The sequence below is a fragment of the Parasteatoda tepidariorum genome, chromosome 4, assembly GCF_982258835.1.
Source record: "Parasteatoda tepidariorum strain Cologne lab strain chromosome 4, Ptep-v5.0, whole genome shotgun sequence".
Classification (NCBI taxonomy): domain Eukaryota; kingdom Metazoa; phylum Arthropoda; class Arachnida; order Araneae; family Theridiidae; genus Parasteatoda; species Parasteatoda tepidariorum.
In genome coordinates this window covers 109,569,999-109,591,328 of record NC_141758.1, presented here as the reverse complement: position 1 = coordinate 109,591,328, position 21,330 = coordinate 109,569,999, and the positions used below count along the sequence as shown (strand labels likewise).

The window sequence follows — 21,330 nt, the reverse complement described above, 5'->3', positions numbered from 1 at the left end:
AAAATATTTTTTTCAAGTGTATTTCAAAAATCAAAACTTAATGAAATTTTTTTTAAATATACTATAAAGTTAGAAGTTTTAAGATTCAAGGACCTCATATGTATTGGAATCAATAAATTAGCAGTGTCCCACTCTGTAATGGTTTGAATGGAACATTTTGGAGACTTGATTTTCGTTTATGTTTTTTAAATTTCAAAAGCTTTTCTCTTAGGTTTCTTTTTCCGTAAACGACATATGCTCCCAACATACCAGAAATTTGCAGTCTTGTAAAAAAAAAGGATTGGAGGAGGAGAAAAAAAGGAGTTCATATGAAATTACGATATAGTAGAAAGTTGAGTATAAGATTTACGTGATGTGATTAAAATAAAATTTTAATAAGAGGGCGTATTTTTTATTAATTATATTTTGCGATACTTTAATTTGTCATGATATTACCCCTGAATATCGAAATTGATATGATATTAGTTACACGTTGTTCATGAAAAGAAACGCGAGTAACTAATTGCTAAACGTGTTATAGAAAGCTAAAAGGTCGTTTGATTGGACCTTGATTTATCGATACGCAATTTTTATTACTTTAATCCTAACAGTAACCACCAAATGTTGGCAACTAATTACCAAATGTTGACTCATACGCGATCTTGAAAATTAAAAGGTCGTTTTATTAGCCCTTGATTTAATGATTCATCTTATTACCTTTTTCAAAGCAAAAACATATTAGCATGAAATTAAGCAGTTTTATTATTTCTTTAAATTGCCCTAGAATATAAAGGGTGCTTAGTAACGACCGATGTTAATATAAATATTTAAGATGATTGTAAAAAAAGTATACACACTAGAGGTCGTGAATTAACAATTAATCTGGGGAAAAAACAAAACGCTATCGATATCCGACGAATCCCAACTGAAGAGAGTGGGACTGAGAACATAAAAACCTGTTTGATTGCCGAAGGAAATTAAAAAGGCTTAAAGAGCGATAACTAGAAACACGATAGTTTCATTAGGCAAGAAAACTGCTTTTAACCTTCTTCATCTCACCTTCCTCCCTAGTGATTCGTCTTTGATAAGTATTTTATTAATATGTATTTTAGGCTGCAATTATTGAACACCAAAGAGTTATAAACACATAAAGTACGAAAATGCCCGGTTAATTTCATGTATCGCTGCAGATTACTTAACGCGAAGAAGAGTTATTAAAGAGTTATTAACTTTTTGATGGGATAAGGATTTTTAAGAAAGGGCGTACTACTTTTAATCTATAATAATAATAATAATCTTAATTTAGGAACGACGCTTAGGTGTGAGCAGTTTATATTAGACTAATTCTGGTTGCCAGCACCCTTGAGAAAGAGCATTCCATCAACTATTATTAAAATAAAGTGTAAGAACTTAACAATAATCAAGCGATCTGAAATGAACTGCAAAAGCATTTAATTCTGGGGTTTAGCAAGCGATAGCTAGCGGGGGTATATTTTGCCGAAAAAGAAGTCTTAACTTTGCTTAAATTTCTAATGAATTTCGGATCATCTATTTTGTAGCTGCTGAATCTCCTTATTTTTGAGGTAGATTTTCTTTTGTATCTAGAGTATTAACAAAATGTCTACTTTAATATTTTCTCATAATTTAACAAAATTAATTTATAAAACATTTTTCCACTACTGCTTACAAATAATTGAAAAATATATTAAAATACTAACCGTTTGCGGATATAATATAATTTTGTTCAGCGCTACAAAGAATCTTAATCAGTAGAGAGGCAGACCGTCTTTAAACAGCCAACCCAATTTTTTGGGTTTACAACTACCAACACCTTAACCTTGTGATTTTGAACCCAATCCAGAAGACAAGGGAACTCCTGGATCAATTACTGGGAGATATTAGCCTCCGTGAAGGACTTTTTAATTAAACTGACTCGTATTTGCGTTACATGGAGAGGAAAACCTCGATAACCACCCACGTTTAGGCTGACTAGGATATTTTACGTCAACAGTGGTCGGTGCGAGCCGGGTGCGGAATTCGTATTGAAAAACCATTGCTGGGATTTGAACTCTGTTTACCTCATTGGAAGTTGAATGCTTTATCCCCTGAGCCACTACGGCTCTGCAGATATGATATTGTTAAGTTTCTTACTTTAACGAGGCAATATTGATCAACTTTAACATTTTGTTGCTATGTGGACAATCCGGGGGATGTTTGGAAAGCGAGTAGGGGTGGATCTACTAATATAATAAGTATATTATATATTAGAGAGTAAAAGCTGAAGTATTAAGCAAGATCAATGTAGAGACAGTAAGCGAAGCAATCCGCAAGGGTCGGAGAGCAGGGGACGGATACCCGTTTAGTTTACTAAAGCTATTAGCAGTAGAATTACATGTCTTTTGTCAATGAACTAACAATGCGTCTTAATTTGCTTACATTTTTTAATTCTTTCAGAACAATTCAATTCTGAACTTGAGTTAGTTTTACGAACAAACATGAACCCACTCCATTGTTTTTAATGATTCCTACTTTATACGTAATCCGTTCCAGATCGCCCAGCCATCTCATATGAACTTTGTAAGAAGTTCCAGGGTGTGACGAGCAAAAGCGAGCAGTCTTTAGAAAATGCACTTAATTTATTATTATTGTTGCATTTAATTAATGGACAAGATTTCATTTTCTGTATGATCACGTTGATCTACTAAAACTCAGCGAAAAAATTTATGCTTCCTACTTCAAAAAATATATTAAAAATTTCACACTACAAATCGCGTCCTTTTTTAGAACAATCTCGGAATAAATGAGCAATGCACTGCGTCAACTGTTAGAAAAAGTATATTTTTGTTATCTGAATTTAATAGTTTTAATTTGTCAAAATTTTTATACAAATCTGTAGAATTTGATTTAAATTGGAAAGTACTAGTCTATTTAAAATATTTTTAATTGAAAAACCACTTTTTTCATTAATGAAACACAAATAATTTTCACTTTGTCTGACATAACAATAATTTAAAAACGTTTTTGCTTTAATCTCAACGTCAGATTAGGCATGCGAACGTTAGTCATTTCAATTTAGCCAACAGACAATCTATACAAAATAGTATGAGAATTTTAAAATGACTATCATTTTGCAACTTGATCTCTGTAATGGCGATCATAAACTTTTAATGTAATTTTAGACTAGCATATATTCGTTCTTAAAAAAATTCAAATTTGTGTTCAATTTGTGTAAATTAAAAAAGTTAAAAAGAATATTTCTGCAGCATAAAGTTATATTACGCGAATTAAAAATTGGGAGCAGTTAACCATTTTAAATATCTTCTAGACAAATAACTTTAGCTTTCCATTTGAAATATCAACCTTGAAAATTTAAAAATCAGGTCATAATGATTTAAGTAAGTTTTGGAAGAACTTTTCTAATTTTATAAGAACTCATTCAGAAAAAGAGCTTTTTTTAAAATTAAAAACCCATCAAATGACTTGATTATTTAACTTTTATAGATAACACAATGGTAAATAATTAATACTTCCATGAACTATGGTATTTGACGTTTAAAAAGCATATTTTATTATTCATTTATTTAAACATATTTTTTATAGTTTTTTCCTTATTTTGCATTAATTTAGGTTAAAATAAGTAAAATATTATATTTAGAAATTTAATAATTTATGGTTATGAACTAGAGATAGATAGGTACAGAAAAGTCCCTTCATCTGGGTGATTGTGTGCATGTAACCAGCCTGAGCCGCGATGGCTCAGGAGATAGCACGTTATCCTTCCAATGAGGCAAACCGGGTTCTAATCCCAGTCGATGCGAATTCTGCATCCAACTTGTACGGACCACAATGCTGACGTGAAATATCCTAAATGGTAGACGGATGGATCATGGGTGAGAGTCCCCTTGCCGTCAGGCTAACCGTGGAAGGTTCTCGTGGTCTTCCTGCCCATGTAACGCAAATTCGGGTTAGCTCCATCAAAAAGTCCTCCACGAAGTCAAATTTCTCCCAATACTCGATGCAGAAGCTCCCTTGTCTTCAGGATTAGGTTCAAAATGACAAGGCTATGCAGTTGAACATTAGTAGCCGTAAACCCATAAAATTGGGTTGGTTGTTTAACGACGGTAAAAAAATTTTACCAGCCCTATAAGCGGGATTGCGGTTCAATGACATGGACGTCGATACTCCACCGTCGAGGCTTAGCCACAGGTGCCCAATGGGTAGCGATAAGTGTGGAGCAATTCTGAGGCCAATAGGAAATAAACCCAAGTACACACCATTAAAAAATGCTCCAACTTAGAATACTTAAAGATCCTGAACGTTTCTAAGAAAAATCTTGAAATAAAAAATATTTCTTTTAAGATTTATTTAAAAATATATATTTACCAGTGGTAGCTACTGACGTGCTTGATGATAGCAAAAGGTGAGCATGATAGAGTCAACCACTTCTTATTCATTCGATAAAGACACACTGAGGAGGACAAATTTGGTCATCTTTCCCCTCCAACTGCAACAACCATTTCTCCTGCAAGAGACATCGTTTTTTTGTTACAAATTTTCCCGTATTAAAATTTTTGATGGTAGCATTAAAATTTTTTTTGATAGTTTCAGTGTGATTCAAGATGGTCACCATCATCCGAGATTTTCCATTACATGTTCACGGTTTTCGATATGCCAACAAACTTCCATCATTCCATGATGGAAAATAATACTATGACGGTTAACCATCAAGAGAAGTTTTACTCTCATGGATCAAAAACCCATGATGATCCTTGATGGTTTCAACTATACATTTTCTTGATGGGAATTCTTGTTGGTTCTCAGGAAAATACCATCAAAACAATCTGGGTTTAAAAAACCCAGATTGTCCCAGAAACACAGAAGTTTTACTTTGGACCATCATAAATCAGTCCGAATTCCTACATTTAGGTGATAGTTGTTCATGATCGTTCCAACATTTGATTTCTAAGATACTGTGATGGAAATTAGGAGAGCTCAAAAGGAACAAACCATGAGAACAAATTGCTATTCTTATGTTAAAACATCATAAATCAGTTCGAATTCCTAGATTGAAGTGATATTTACTTTTGTTGGTTACTATCAAAAAATATAATGTTTCATGATAGAATTATTGATGATTACCATCAAGATTATGTTGTTCCATCAATGGAAAACCATCAAAAATTTTGACTTGTGTAGAGCAAAAGTTATCTCAATACCGAAAATGGTGGCAACTGCTTTACACTAAAGTGAATCACTGTACATAATTTCTTGGTACCTAAGTGTTTTCCTACACAAAGAATCAAAGATAGTTTTGGACCACCATTTTGGTATTCAACAACACTAAAATTTACGAGTTCAGTAAGATATGATACACATAGGAGTCGGTAAAGTTATTTTTATGATGCAAAAAGTAAGAATCATTAATTTAGGTTGCATATGTATGTTGTCGTGAATAACCAAAATCAAGAGAATGTCGACTTTCACTGGTAAATGTCAACAATCACATAATCGTTTTGGTGATTGTCCAGAATATTTCTTATATCCGATTTTATATTAACTTATTCATTTGTATTATTATATGAATTCGACATTTTAATATCTGATGAAAATAGATTTGGGATAATATCAGTGTGTACCGGTTAAATGCATACTAGGAAGTGGCACTTTACCTTAAAAAAACATTGATGTAGATCATACCGGACAAATGTATACCGGGTAGAGGCAATAAACTGGACCTAGTTTATAATTCGGACATTTACCAAACAGATTATGTGACTGTCAACTTAACCGGCGGAAGTCAACAATCACCAATTTCTGTCATTCATAGCAACATATATCTATAACGTTTATAGCATTTGTTTTCATTTCCATGAAAACCATTATTCAGCTTCATATCAAAAATAAATATAGAAACTAAGACTAAACTCCCGTAGTGCAAATTCAACCTTGACTTTAAAAAAACATGGATGTAGGCACTTTAGTTTGTCTATGGTAATAACTCCCCCCGCGACAAAGTCTGAGGCTGTCTGCTGCTACGAAAACTAGAATAGCGCATTTCAGTGCGGAATAGCTTCTATTCTCTTTAGGGCTAACACAATAGACCAAAAAAAAAGATTAATTTTCTCTGGCCGACCAGAGCTAAAACCTGTCCTAAGCAGTGACCCCACACCTCTACGTACAATAGTTATATCTCGTTACCATAGTCACCGTCATGGGTGCAGACAAAAGACTAGGGGAATTCTTACTTTAGTCGAACTGTAGTATATATTTCGAACTCTTACTAGCGAATATATAATTGTCAACATTCACCGGTGGAAGTTAACAACCACCAATTTCGGTCATTCAGAGTATACTAATTTTTAAAATAAAATTTGTTTGGTTTGCAAATCGAACTTACTAATCGAACCAACACACATCAAAAAGGATTATTTAGGTGAACTCAAACTAGGCTGACTAGCTAGACGAATGAAATTTAAATATTATGAAAATATTCAGTGGAATTGACCATTTTATGTAAATCTTCTAATTAAAACATAACTATTTTTTATTGCGCAACTTAAAATAAATATGCTCACTCACATTTCACTGCAGGTGTGTAGGAATGCCTATTTCAGTATAAGCAATAAGCTGGCGATAACACAATTTTAATTTTTTTTAATTCCTCAGAATTGTAAGACAAATATCCTGTGTTAATGTTTTCCAACAATTATGGGCAAGGATCATGTTGGAGTTCTCCTTAAATGTCTTAAATGAAATATCCGACAATTGCAACAGTGAAAAAGTTTAACCAATGAAATGTGGCCTATAAAACTTCCCTCAAAAGCAATAGCATTTTCCAGCAGGATGAATAGCTTAGAACATTTTGAAAAACATATGTGAAAGACTGGTCTGTATATTTTGGCATATAATATTGTGGAATATATATTTTTATTCTTAATTTTTCTCAGATGACTTAAACTTTTAATAACTAAATACATTTTATAACATAGTTTTATATATAAACTTGCAGAAAAATGCATAGATTATTGATAGAAGATTGCATAAATTTAAAGTGCCCAAAATCACTTTTGTCCATCAGCATGCTGGCTACTGACATTCAGAAAAAAAAATCCTTGGCTTTCCTTTAAGGTTTGTAACTAATGATAAAATTTCATTATTTGTATTACATTTTTTAACATTTTTAATTGTGATTAAAGATGAATATGAATATTCAAAAAAAAAATTTTTTTTAACAGATTTATAGCAAACATATCTAGCAAACATTTTGCCTGACTGAATTCTCGTATATAATAGGCTTTATTCATAAAGTGTCAAAGAGAAATTATGAACGACATACATCATATTTTTTACTACGTAACTTAATCCTTAATAACGTACAGAGATTAAAAACTTTTAAATGACAAAATATTGAAACTAAATTTAAGCAAAAATAAATATTTCTCAAAAATAAAATATGCAATTTAAAGAATAAGTCCAACTTTCTCTTTATTCATAAGTGTCAATCTCATTCAACAGAAAATAAGCACCTTTCAAACACGCAAAAAATATTTTTAAGCACTATAAAAAATATCATAATTAGACCGGTTTGGCAAGTTTTCGACAGTTGAAGGTTTTATCTAGTTTTAAAGTCAAAAAACCATTTTGACATAGTTTTTGACAATTGTCAAAAACTCAAAATTTTGGCGTAATGATAATTATTAGCTATTATAAATATGAAGTATTTTTAAATTACCATACATGTAAAATTACAAGTACACATCACTTATGTTATTGAGTTATTTTAACATAAAATCTTTTTATTTTGAAAATTACTACCAAAATCTGAAATTTTGGTGCGGAAAATATTAAATAATTATAAATAAAAATATATCAAACTGATATTTATCTAATAACTAAAATTGTTAGACTATTAAAAATAAAAATACAAAAGCACTTAACAATGATCTTATTCTTTATATGCAAAATCATTTTTCATTTACTTCCATTTTTACTCTTCTTTTCCAAAAAGCAAAGAATTACAAAAAAGTAGTTTTAGAGCTATCTGTATTCCAAGTTTATTTTAATATGAATAAGACCGATATTTGAAACTGTTGTTTTGTTTGATGCTCAGCTGTATAGACTAGAATGTTGACCTATTAAACTATTAAAACATTATAAAATAACAGATAATTAAGAAATTAATATTAATAACTGTACTGAATATTGATAGTAACTCAACTAAACCTATAAATAGATTGATTTAAGAAATTATAACTTATTTAATCAAACATTTATATACTTTGTAAATTATAATTAGATTACTTATAAGGTAATATATTATATTCATGATTTACAGGGTATATTCCTGCACATATAAGCAGGAGTGCAGAAAAATCTCTGCCCCTAATATATTTTATCGAAATTTCCACCAAAATTTTATCATTTCTCTTTCTTTTAGTACCATACCTTTTAAAAAATATTTTTGGAAAGTTAAAATTATACAAGAAACTTGTTTGAATTCTTCAATAAACGAGCATATGTTACAAATTTTCAGAAATTTAAATGCAGCAGGACTTCTATTTAAGAAACTTCCATTTTGCGAATTTCTCAGTTTTCCGATTTTTGTCAAGGAACCAAAAACATTATGAAAATTTCTTTGTAAAATAACTTCCAAATATCGAAGCGAATTTTCTATATAGCGAACTTTTCTTTGTGATCCACTTTCCCTATTTCCCCTTATTATTTCTGAACATTTCAAACTTGCTAACGCATGCTTTTATGGGGGGAAATGACATTGAATTGACTTTCAAATTTTCGAGAAAGCAGTAAAATCCCTTTTTGTTTGCAATTCAAACGAAAAACTCAGACAAAATTGGCGGATTTAATCAATTCAACATAAGAGCGCATGAGGTATGAAAGTTTGCTTAAAATTACTTTTATAATTAATGCAGCTATAATTTCGTAAATAAATTCAGCTTTTTTAGTTGAAAATGTATGTAGCATGATAATGTAACACTGGGTAAGGTAATGTTTTGCTCTATTCCTGCTTTACACGTAGATTTCTTTTATGGCTAAGATTTGCAAAATAAATATCAGATACTAGCTTACAAGACAAAGGTGTATCAATTACTATTTTAATTATGTCCAATGTTTATGAATTTGAAACCTGTTTCGTGTTGCTTAAGTATTTCAAAAGGTGATTTTCTATTTAACGAATTTTTCATGTAATGAACTTTCTATCGGGATTCAGCGACTTCATTAAATAGAGGTCCGACTGTATATTGCAAAAGTAATAGTTTATTAAATTAAAGATACCAGTCATAAACTTAAGGAATTCTAACTAATAAATACACAAATTAACATTTAATGTTTTTTAACAAGTAAACATATACAAAGTGACACATTTTTTAATAATAAAGAGTTTTGTAGGAACTTTTTTAGACGGAAAAGTTTTCTTTGGCTGCCTGAATATCCCTCAAAACCTCATTCGCATGATTAGACATTATCTTCGAATCTACACATAAGTAGCGTAAGTAGTAATAACAAACAATAAGAGTCAAGAAGCTTTTTTTTTTTAATAAGTTAAGATCAATTATTGGCGACCACTTTTGTTTTACTTAATCTAAAAAATCTACCTAAATTGTGGCATAAAATATTTAAAATCAATATTTAGATTGACAATAATTAACAACTCATAGTTATTACTTATATTAAGATTACCATGTTTTTAGAAAACCCCATTTATAATTTAACGATTTTGGCTATATTTTTAATAAACGGTATATAATATAAATGTTAATTATGGTAATGTAAGTATTTTGTGCATGATTTGATGGCTAATAAAACGTCCCCAATGTTAACAAAGAAACTTGTCCGACAATTTTTGAAATCCTTCGACAGATTTTTGACGTGCTTAATCAAAAGCCGCTTGTGACGTCAAAATCCAACACTGTAATTAGGATATGAACACTAATAAAAAAAAATGTCTTCCTATTGTTAAAAGTTCTTCATAAAAACATTACCAAAGTGCAAAATAATTTCCAAAGACATTAACTGATCATGATAAAATAACTAGTGGATGATGAAGAACTTTTTTTCTTGATTACATTAGCCACCACAAAAACAATTTATACACGCTTTTTTAACTATTCAGTATTAAGTGGCTCATTTTATTTTTAAATCAATAATTACTTTATTTAATTATGTAAAAAAATTAATTCAAAATTGTAATTTAACTATTATTTCGAAAATGTTATTGAATGTATTTTTTAGATTAAAATAAAAGATTAATATTATTGACCATACCGAATTTGTGTAAACATATGTAAAAAATTAAGCAAGCTAGGAAAACTAAAATAAATTCATATTACATGCGTAAATTAATGCATGGACCCTAAAAATGTTCCTTTTTGTTATTTGGCTTAGTATTTCTTCAACACTAGAAAGACTGAAACTTAGTATAAACCTATATTGCCCAAAAGTAGCCAAAATAACTGGATTGTTAAAGAATAACTAATGTTGAAAGAGAAATTTGCTTAAAATTAATGTTAAAATTTTTTTATATAATTTACAGTTATGTAACATGTTATTAGTAAATATTAACAATAAAAAAATTATACGTTGTACAAAAAGTCACAAAATTCTAAGAAATTGTGTCATTATATTCATCATTGTTTTTCTAATTGAAATTAAAAAGCTATCAAAATGACTTCCTTAGCGTTAATGAAATGATTGAAAATATTTTTTAGTAATTTTGAAATGTAAATATAATGAGTTTAGAAGCTAAGCATTTTTGTTAGAAGTAAATTATTAATGGTTATTGAATTCCTAAGATTTAACAAATATGATTTTATTAAATTTTCGGATTTGAATTGTTTACAAAAAAAATCCTTAAAATATTAATTAAAATTTTTTGGAATGACAAATCTGAATTTGTTTACATAACTAATTATTGGATTTTCTATGCTGCATTTAAAATATTAAAAACCCCTCAATTTAAACTCTTTTTAAAATATTGCCTCTAATTATTTTTGAGTTCTCATAAAACAACTTAAGAGTACTGAAAATTTTAAAAGTAATAATACCATAATTAATAAAAATTTAAAATACGATTCACTACAAAATGAAAAGAATTATTATCGCCACAAAGCGATCACAGGTTATCCATTGACAAAATGGCTATAGTCTAATTTTTTGGGGAAAAGAAACTTTACTGTGTTTTCATCTGAACTGCTCTGTACACAATTTCGCAGACATACTTAAGTGTAGCTCAGAAACATTCTGTGTAAATTCCTTTCACGACTGAATAGACTTTGAACAGCCAATCGAGATCAATATTAGCATTTTCGGATTGGTACAGTGGTGTTTGATGGGAATTGTAAGTTGCATCATACACCCGTTTCGGATTCACAAGTTCAAGCTTGAAATATGATTTGAAATCTAGGTTTTTTTAAAATTTCACATGAATCGTGAATTAATCATTTATATTGGGAGACATTGGAACTCTAACACAATACGATTGTAATAAATAAATAAAAATGTGTACAACCAAGAAAATTTTCCAAAAGAATCTAAGAGGTTATACTTTTATACTTATTGCTTATTAACAATTTTGAATAAATTTATAATAACGATTATAAATAATAACGATTTTGATGCAATAAATTTCTAGTAGAAACACCATACAAGCAAAAAATGTTTACAATTTTCAGTTATCATCGCACAAGGCATAATTTTCATTTTTAGTTACCATACTTTGTTAGATTCTATTAAAGAAAAATGAGAATTTTAAGTCAAAAAAAAAAACCCAGTGGTGTATTCTAGCCTCTTTATCTTTGAAGGCAATTTTATTTAATGCTGGGAGCATTTATATATACATTGGAGCTCAAATAATTTACCAAGAAATGGCAAAAAAAATAATTAATTTAAAAGTTAACATATATATAAATGAAGTTAAACTATGGAAACTATTTTTATAATATAGCAATGTAGATAAACAATAACTAATAAAAAAGCAGAAAAATAAGTAATTCAAAAATATAAATCAAATTTGAAAGTGAAACATATTAATTAAATAAAATATCAACATAAAAACCTATTTTAATTAAAACCATTATAACGATATTACAATGTAAATAAACAGCTGACATTAAGGAAGTAGAATAATAAATATCACAGAAATAAATACAAATTAAATTAAATATGAACATTAAAACTAATTACTTACAGTTCCAACCCGATTGATTGCACAAGTAGAATAGCTATTGGCAATAGCAGCACATCATGTCTCTATGGGCCACATGGGTTCACTATTAATATATTACACCAATTAAAGATATTATGCATACTTTTTGTTCAAAATCATTCATGATTTTAACAAAAGAAATAATTGAATAAAAAAGTTTCATTATATTTAAACATGTTAACAAACTGTGGATAAGAGAAAAAATAATATAAATATGCCTTGGATCACAATTACTTTAACCATATTGCCACTTAATGTATTCTTGTTAAAAGAATGATGCATTTAATTTTATTTAGAATGAGCCTTAAAAAATCTTATTTAAGATGAATTAAATAAGTATAAATGTATACATATAGTAAGAAACAGTGTTAGAAAAACATTAGTGGAGAAAATTGCATCAGAATGAAGGAGAAGTTTAATAGCAAACCTGATAAGGAAGAAGCAATTTGGTGCTTTATAATAGTAGCATTAACTAACATTTGAGTGATAAGAAATTTTTCTTTAAGAGAAAAAGAAATTTTCTTTAAGAGAAAAAGAAATTTTCTTTAAGAGAAAAAGAAATTTTCTTTAAGAGAAAAAGAAATTTTCTTTAAGAGAAAAAGAAATTTTCTTTAAGAGAATAAGACATTTTTCTTTCTCTGAATTGAACAACATAGTGAGAAACCAATTTCTTACAGATGAAAATAAACAGACTAATTGGTGGGAAAATTGTGTTAAAAACTCTTTAAGCAAACTGCTTTGAATTAAATGAAAAGAAAAACATTTTTAGCTTATTACAACAAAATTGTTTGTCCTATTATGTTTTGTTTTAAAAAAGTTAAAAATTTTATGCGAAAAAAAAACAATTAAGGAAAAGAAAGGAAAGATCAATGCATTCTGATGTAATTGATTTCTAATATTTTATGCAAAAATGAAGAAAAAAAAAACATTTGAAAATTTAATTTGAAAGTTGAGCTGTCTTTGCAGTTTAACTATAATATAAACTAAAAGTCATAATAATTTATATTATAAATTCTTTTAAGTCACATTTCTTTTTTAAATTTTGGAAAAAATTTTTTAAAAAATATATAGATTTTGGAAAAATTAATTTAAAAAAAATACTTAAATAAAAATAAATAATTTCTATTTGATTTAACAAGTTTGAAACAATCTTAATTTGCAATTTGTTATATGTTAGTGCATACCTACCAGTTTTTACGCATTTGGCGTAAAATTTTAATTTTATATTTAAAGTGGTAGTAAATATACGCTATTTTTTTCTATTATAAATTTGTATTTTAAATTATTTTGATAACCAGTATTCTTAAAAAAATTAAGCATATATGTTAATATGTGTTACTATCATGGTTGTCAGCTGAAGCTTCTTGAAGTACAACTTATTTTTTTACTAACAATTGAAATTTTAATTCCATTTTACTACCACTGGGAAAAATCATAATGGAAGGGATCAAAAGTTGGCAGGTATGTTAGTGGAATAGAATATATAAAAAATTAAACTCTTTCTTTTCTTTCTTTTTTTTACATACAATTTCACAATATGTATTTCTGATAACATTTTTCTAAAAGTATAAATTAAAATTTATATTGTTGTTGTTTCGAATGCCACTGGTCACTACCAGCCAGCCTGCTTAGTGAAACTCATCAATTTAAGTATAGTTATTGATAATTTCTTTATTTCAAATCTGCCAATTCACAAATCATGACTTCATTAATAGTTATACACAAAACTATAAAATGTGAATGCATAAAATTAGCTTACCTCACTACAAAAAATATTTAATTCATTAATATCCGTACTTAAATTTATTTTAGAGTTAGAAATGTTGGAAAATTTACTCATTTACAACATGCAATTAAATAAATAAGACCTAAAAAATTATTATACTATTGTTATAAGATTAATCAACAAGAGGGAATATTAACGAAATTTCGAAAGTAATTTTTTAAGAAGTAAAATATTAACTAGTTATGTTGTATCTATTTATTATGATTAGTATTGTGATTGTATAGATAAAAACTTAAGATACAACATAAGCAAAAAGAAAAGACAAGTAAAGATTGATTTAAGCTACCAAGAAAAAACTAGGATGTTAAATCCAAAACAAAACAAAAATATTTGATTTATAAAAACCTTATTAGTAAAAGTTAATTCAGGCTGAAATAATAGTCAACATTATTAGAGTTACTAAGTTTATTAGTTAAATAAAGATCTAGATAGCATAATTTTGATAATCTAGTGATAAGGTTGGTGCACATAACATTTCGAAAATATTTAATACATATATAATTTAAACATAAAATAAACGAAAGGGCACTTAATTAATATTAAATTTAAGGGAAAAAAAGAAATATTTATAGTTAAGAAAATACGTTACAGTCTACCAGGAGAAATCCATATGCCACCCCGCAACATGAGCTTGTTTGTTTTCTCCTGGTTCTAGCAGCCAAAAAAGCTCTTCGAAGAAGAATAAAAAAACTTCTGTCACCTCAACTTTTGCGACTGCGCTGTTAATGGTTTCCACTAATTAGCCGCAGACAGCTGGGATAATTTATCTCTGGTCAAAGGGAACGAATATCTCTGCAGCAGTGGTGCTGCTTTCCAATGTTTAGACCAAAAACTTTCTGTTTTCAGCTTGAAGGGAGTTTATCAAAAATTAAAGTGCCATAAAATTGCAGTTTAATTAAAGTGCCTAGCAATGATATTGAATAAAATACACTCATGAATACAACAATTATTAAATCTCCGGCCATATTACATATTATTAATTATGTATTATTATTAACAATTGACTGTATTACTTAATACATAACAGTTATCATAAAAGACATTACCAGTAACCATAACCAACAGTAATTAAAACCTGTAATATATTTTGAGAATACTGATTTAGAAAAATATTTTATTAAAAATTTCACTTAGAATGTTTAAGACATGCATATTCCTAAAACATTAAGTTTTATCTATACACTTCTTTTATTATTGACAGCAAACAAACAAAAATATGTGTTTAGCTTACCTTAAGTCTCCAATAGTAGCTGATGGATTAAAAACAATTTCAGCACCATTAAGTCCATAAACCATCCACTTTTGTGGATGTTGCCTTCCATAACTGATGTTGATTGCAATTTTTCCTGAAAATGAAGTCAATTTAATGATTTGTTTCATAAGTTGTAGGATAATTTAGAAAGTCCATCTTCTTTATAGATGCAATACAGCGGATTCATTTTAATATATGCTTATTACAATAAGGAAAAAAAAAGTTTTTTGCTGTATGAGATTTTTCAGAAAGCCAGTTTCAAATCAGCAATCGGATTCTCTCTACAAGCAATTTTTTTTTAAATGGACATTTTCAGCAAAATGTACAATTCAAATGTAAAAATAAACAAGGGGTCACATATATGTTGTGACAAACTTCTAAGGAAGATAGGACACATCATCTGGATAAACATTGCATAGGAACCAATGCCGGGGAAAATCATATTCCGCTTGGAGTGCTACTCTATTATGAACTGTTTCTTTGTATACTTTTGAACAGGTCATAATAGGGAAGTGCCTATGCAATTTTAATCCTGATTATGTATCCTAACTGCCACAGAAAATCATCCTCACATTTAGATGACTCCTTATTATATACAATGCCTTAAAAATTAAACATTAAACATTTTAACAAAAAAAATGAACTAAAAATGTGATTTTAAAAAAATATTTAGCTTCAAAAGCCAAACTTATTTCAGATTAGAAATTCCCACACCCAAATTAGGCAAGATCAAGTATTTGTATAAATGCAACAAAATTTTTTTTACCCCAGTGTTATTGATATTATTTTATAGTTTAAACTTGCATCGATTTCCCCAGAATTTCCTAATGATCTCCATGAAAAAATTTCAGTACAAATTTGAATCGTTCAATTTTTTTTTTTTTTTTTATAATTTGAAGTCTAAAACTCATTAAATCAAAAATAGTGCATTTTTTTCACAATTTCCTTTTCTGAGAGAAAATATGAAATAAAATTTATTAAGTATAAATATCAAACATACTTTTTCTAGGGATTTAATTAAAATCAAAGATACATTTTTACACAAGATTCCTTTTTTATACTCTATGCATTTATGAAATACTAGAGCTAAGCTATTTGAATTTTTAATTTAAAAAATTCAGCAATCATAAAAATTTTTAAATCTTAAAAAATTCAGCATTCATAAAAATTTTTAAATCTTAAAAAATTCATGCTGTCAAATAATACAGTATACAATTATTTATTTAAAAAATTATAAATTTTATTATGTTAGAAACACAAGTTTAAATTTTCATAAAGTAAAATAGAGTGTAAAAAATTGCCATCACTAAAAGACAAAAAAATCTGCTAAATACTTTTTAAATTAACATAAAAAACAAACAAAAAGCTAAAACAGAATTAAAAACTTTGCTGCTGATGAAATAGAAAAAAAATCTATTACAATTAAGCAGACAGTGTAAGCTTTTCTTGTTAAATACTTTAATTTAATGCAGTACAATTTAAGAAATAACTGTTATTTCTTTAGCAACAAACATTTTTCTTAATTTGAAATTACTTTTCAATTTTTTTTCTTAATTCTTTTCTAAGCCTAAATAAGAAAACAATCATAAAAAAATTTAAAATAAAAATTAAGCATTTCATTTTACAAATATTGTGTTAGTATGTCAGGCTTAGGATGTATTCATTATAAATTTGACTTAAAATATTTTACAACTGTTTAAGAATTTGGAATAGTTTTTAATTTAATCTAAGTATTTATTATTCTGATTTATTGGTTTCATAAATAGCAAGTTTTACAAACTGAAACATTGATTACAACAATAATGTAGGATTATAACACACTGTAACATAAAAATAGATCTGGGTATTGTGAAAGCAAAAAATTGCTTTTTTCTCGTAATTTAATTTTTTTTAAATACGAGCAAAGACTGGCATTTGTTAACCACAGATATTTACTACTATAAGCGCTATTTTTGTATAAAGATTGCCCATTTCAATTCCATTTAAAATATATTAAATGAGTAATGCGAAATATCACTAATAAAAATGTAAAAAGGCTCTAAAAAAATTTGCTATTCAACTTTAGAGTATTAAATAGATATAAAAATTAATATACTATCATATTTAAGATTAGCTTTAAATTATTATAAGCTCTTAACTACACACATATATGGAGTTAAATAAAATTAAGAAAATAAAAAAAATGTGAAATAATCTTTTCCAAAAACTATAAGAAACGACAAAAAAAAAAGTTTAAAAAAAAATTGTTTAAAACCCAAAGAGAGGTTGCAACTAATGTAATGTAATGCTCAAAGCTGGATTGTAAAACCAGACTAGTGAGACTAATCTATATTCTAAGCTGTGTAATCGAGTCATCACTGTGTTTTGGGGATCAAACCTATGCTTACACGTTTTAGACTTAAAATTTAAAGTTGAGGTTGGATAAATTTAGATGAATAGAAGAATAAACAAAAGTGTGCATTAAAAACTCATTATCATATATTTTAAAAGAAACCTATCCATACTCAGCAAAACGAGTTTGAAATACCGTAAGTCACTTTCCATGTAATAAGTAGACTAAAACAAAATACAACATAAAATTGAAAATATAACATGAAATTGCTGCGATAAAAAAATACCCTTAGCAGGTTAATTACAAATAATAGAGTTGGTAATTAATTTTATTTCATTCGTATTATTGTTTTTAATGTTTTAAACATGATTTAAACTGTCATGGCCAAAATTCTGATCCAAAAATTTATGTCTTAAACTGTCAAAAGCCTTAAATATTAAATTTTTGTAATAATATGAGCATTAGTGCAATTCTTAAGATACTCATGGTGTCAGATGTTGAATTATCATGAATTTTACTATCATAAACTTTATTTTAAAAATTAGCTCTTGACATAAAAATGAGAGTTAAAGTCTCAAAAATTAGCTCAAATAATAATAAACAATCTATAACAGATGATATAGGTAATGTTTACAGTAACCATTAATAGAAGGGAAGTATGCACAAAACAATTTCAACAGATTTTAAGTAGGTATTAAATTGCATATAAAATTAACCTTAATTATACTAAAAATGTAAACCATTTCAGAATATAATTAACGTCATTTCAGTTAGTTTCATTTATATTGATTAATTTCTTACAAATGTTGTCAATTTTCCTTAAGTAGAATGAATTTTCAATGCCTGAAACTGACATTTTAATAAATAATAATTTGGCATTGAATAATAATCATTAATAATTTTATTTTAATTTTTCAGTTTTTATTATTTCAATATTTCCCAATTCAAGAGGATAATATTCAATGATTTTATAGAGGTTTTGAAAATTGATAATTGGCAATTGTGATTTTTGAAAGATTAAATTTTAAGTTAGCGAATTAAAGTCCTTGTCAGTTTATAAACTTATTAGTGGAACCATTTGTGTATCATCAAATTTACAAGTACAAAATCAATTATGGCATTATTCAATTTTTTTTTGTTAACAGATTCATGACAGCAAAAAATCTAAATCAAAACAAAAGGCAGGTACTTTATTTACGTCACACAAGAGGTGCACAACGGGCTATTGGCAACGGTCTGGGAAACATCCCTGAGAATGATCTGAAGAGATGCCATCGCAATTTTGATCCTCTGCAGAGTGGATAGCTCCCCTGCTTTGGTAGCCCATCGAACTGCGCAAAGTCAAGCACTTTATGGTAGAACAGTTTATGGAGGACCAATACCTTCACTCTCGGTCCCTAAGCAGGCTGATCAAAGCTGTCACCCACCCGCTTACTGACCGAAGCCATTGATGCTTGACTTTGGTGTTCTACTGGGAACCGTGTCTTTACAATCAGTCCACTGCAGGACTATCAAAACAAAGAGTGAGATAGAACTGTTAAGCTGAAAAGTGAAATAAAGCTGTTAAGTCGAAAGGTGCACTACAATGCCTTTCATCTGCTTTCTAAGAAATTGTCCATTATCAGGTGTTTTATTACAACGTTAGTTTCTTTTCCTCTTGCCCTTATACGTCAAATTATTTTCAACCTCTCCAGACATGCGGTTCAGGGTTTGTCAGAATGCAGAAGGGCCTGATGTCAGGATATGAGGAATTTTCTTCTAATCAAAATAGGGACTAGCTTTCAGTTTTAAACCTATTCTGACAGATAAATAGAAAAGGTTCTCTTTGACTTTAACTAGAATTAGCTTCAACTCTTAACATTAAATTTTAGCTACTGACTTATTTGAAATTTCCAGAAGAAAGTTAAGCTTTATAAATTTGCCCAAAAATGAATAACTGAATCCTATTTTGCAGTTATGCTCATACTGTAGAGCAAAACTAATATTATTCTGTTCTTATGCAAATTAGTTATACTATTAGTGATCATCCGCTTATAGGAATCAAATGCTTCAGGTATAAATTAAATAAAATGCCAGACACTGTTTTAAATCACAGAATAAATTTATGATAGCACATTTAATAGTATTTGACTAAATTTCATATTGAAAAAAATATCTTTTAAATTTAATTTTTTTAAAAAAATATTTCCTTAAAATATGTTTAAATAACATATTTCTAGCCAGAATTATATTAAGAAACAAGATAACTTGAATTGTCAAGTTTAAGAATGTAATTTATACAGTCAATTCTTGTGAGATTTCAGAAAGGGACTGAAGTAGTCTAGTTGATTGGAGCATGTAGGTCATGACCGAATCTCTGCTCATAAAAAATATTTGCTAAACATGAAACTATGCATAAATTGAAGAATTTTTTGTTGTTGTTGTAACACAGTAATAATAAAACAACAACTTTTTTTATAAGTGGTTTCAACTGATAATCTCAGACTATCTACAATTTTTCTTTAATAACATAATTAGGAAAAAAATGTTTTTTTATTAATTGAAAATTTACTTCATTAAAATCGCCAACACGTGATATATGATACTTGTGAGATTTTCCTAAATATGCTCCAGAGCTTGAAATGACAACAGCAGTATTCCATATAGTATCTCCATAAGTTTCATCTCTTTCAAGAATATTAGATACAATAACCATATTGTGTTTTGCAGCTAACTACAAAATATAAAGAAACACAATTAATATATTGAAATAGTTTTTTATTTTGGGATGTTAAATATGTTAACTATAACACATTAGTCATACAGTTGTGTTATATTAAACTATTTGTCATGCCTCCATGTTGTGATGGAGCAGTGATCAAGTGTAGATGTTGTGAATAAAGATTTGTGAGAGTTAGCACGAAGTGGCTGTAAGGAAAAGACGTTCCTTGTAGGAGTCTGGGACTCTGAGAAATTATTCTTTGGACAGAGTGAGATATTACATTATGCATATGTCACTGTGTTTGTTTCATAAATTATTCATATATTTTTTTCTAATTAGCATCCTATCAATATACCTTTATGGAAATTTCATAAATCCTTCGATATTCACCTAATTATTGATGGTTGATTAGTGGAAGAATTTTCAAAAGTGTCATTATGAAAAAAAATACTTTTACTACTTATATGTTTATTTTTTTATATCAATTATATATACAAGAAGAGGGAAAATAACTTATTTTCAATAGAGATAAATAAACAAGATAAACTGTTTAAAAATCAAACATGTGTATTGAACATTTAAAAAATATAATACTCATTTCTTTCATAGAAATAAAACCTTTATAAATTACCTCTGCACAAAGGAGTGTCGTAGGACCCCTTTCTGCATTTTCAGCAAATTCACACCACGGATATCTTTCTCTAGTGCAAAAGGAAAAGGGCATTGCTATAAAATATTAAACATTGTATCACACTTAGTTTACTACTCAGATAATTAATATTCAGAAAATTACTACATCCACAAAATATTAATATTTTCAGCAATAAAATTTTTTACTGTTTATTAATTTTGATTTTTGTAAAAAAAATTATGTATGCTAGATTATGAATAGGTTTGGTATGTTTTCATGCTTGACAGTTTCATACTGTTTATAGACATAATCTTTTTTTCCTCAGTGACTAACATTTGCCTTCTTTTCTTAGACCATTAAACAAATTTTTGACAATTCAAACCAAACATGCTTATGACACTTGTATCATCAATGATTTTATGACAC

General features: G+C 28.1%; 1 pseudogene across 1 annotated transcript in view; it reads right to left on the bottom strand.

The window, feature by feature from the left end:
• LOC147812542 (beta-ureidopropionase-like) overlaps positions 1–21,330 on the bottom strand; it is a 29,063-nt pseudogene that overhangs the window by 5,943 nt on the left and 1,790 nt on the right. Inside the window, exons 3-7 of the transcript XR_015433415.1 lie at positions 20,905–20,999; positions 20,124–20,285; positions 15,220–15,334; positions 12,185–12,266; positions 4,363–4,501 (exon numbers count right to left, since the gene is read on the bottom strand). The product of XR_015433415.1 is annotated as a beta-ureidopropionase-like (transcript). The remainder of the gene's footprint in view (positions 1–4,362; positions 4,502–12,184; positions 12,267–15,219; positions 15,335–20,123; positions 20,286–20,904; positions 21,000–21,330) is intronic.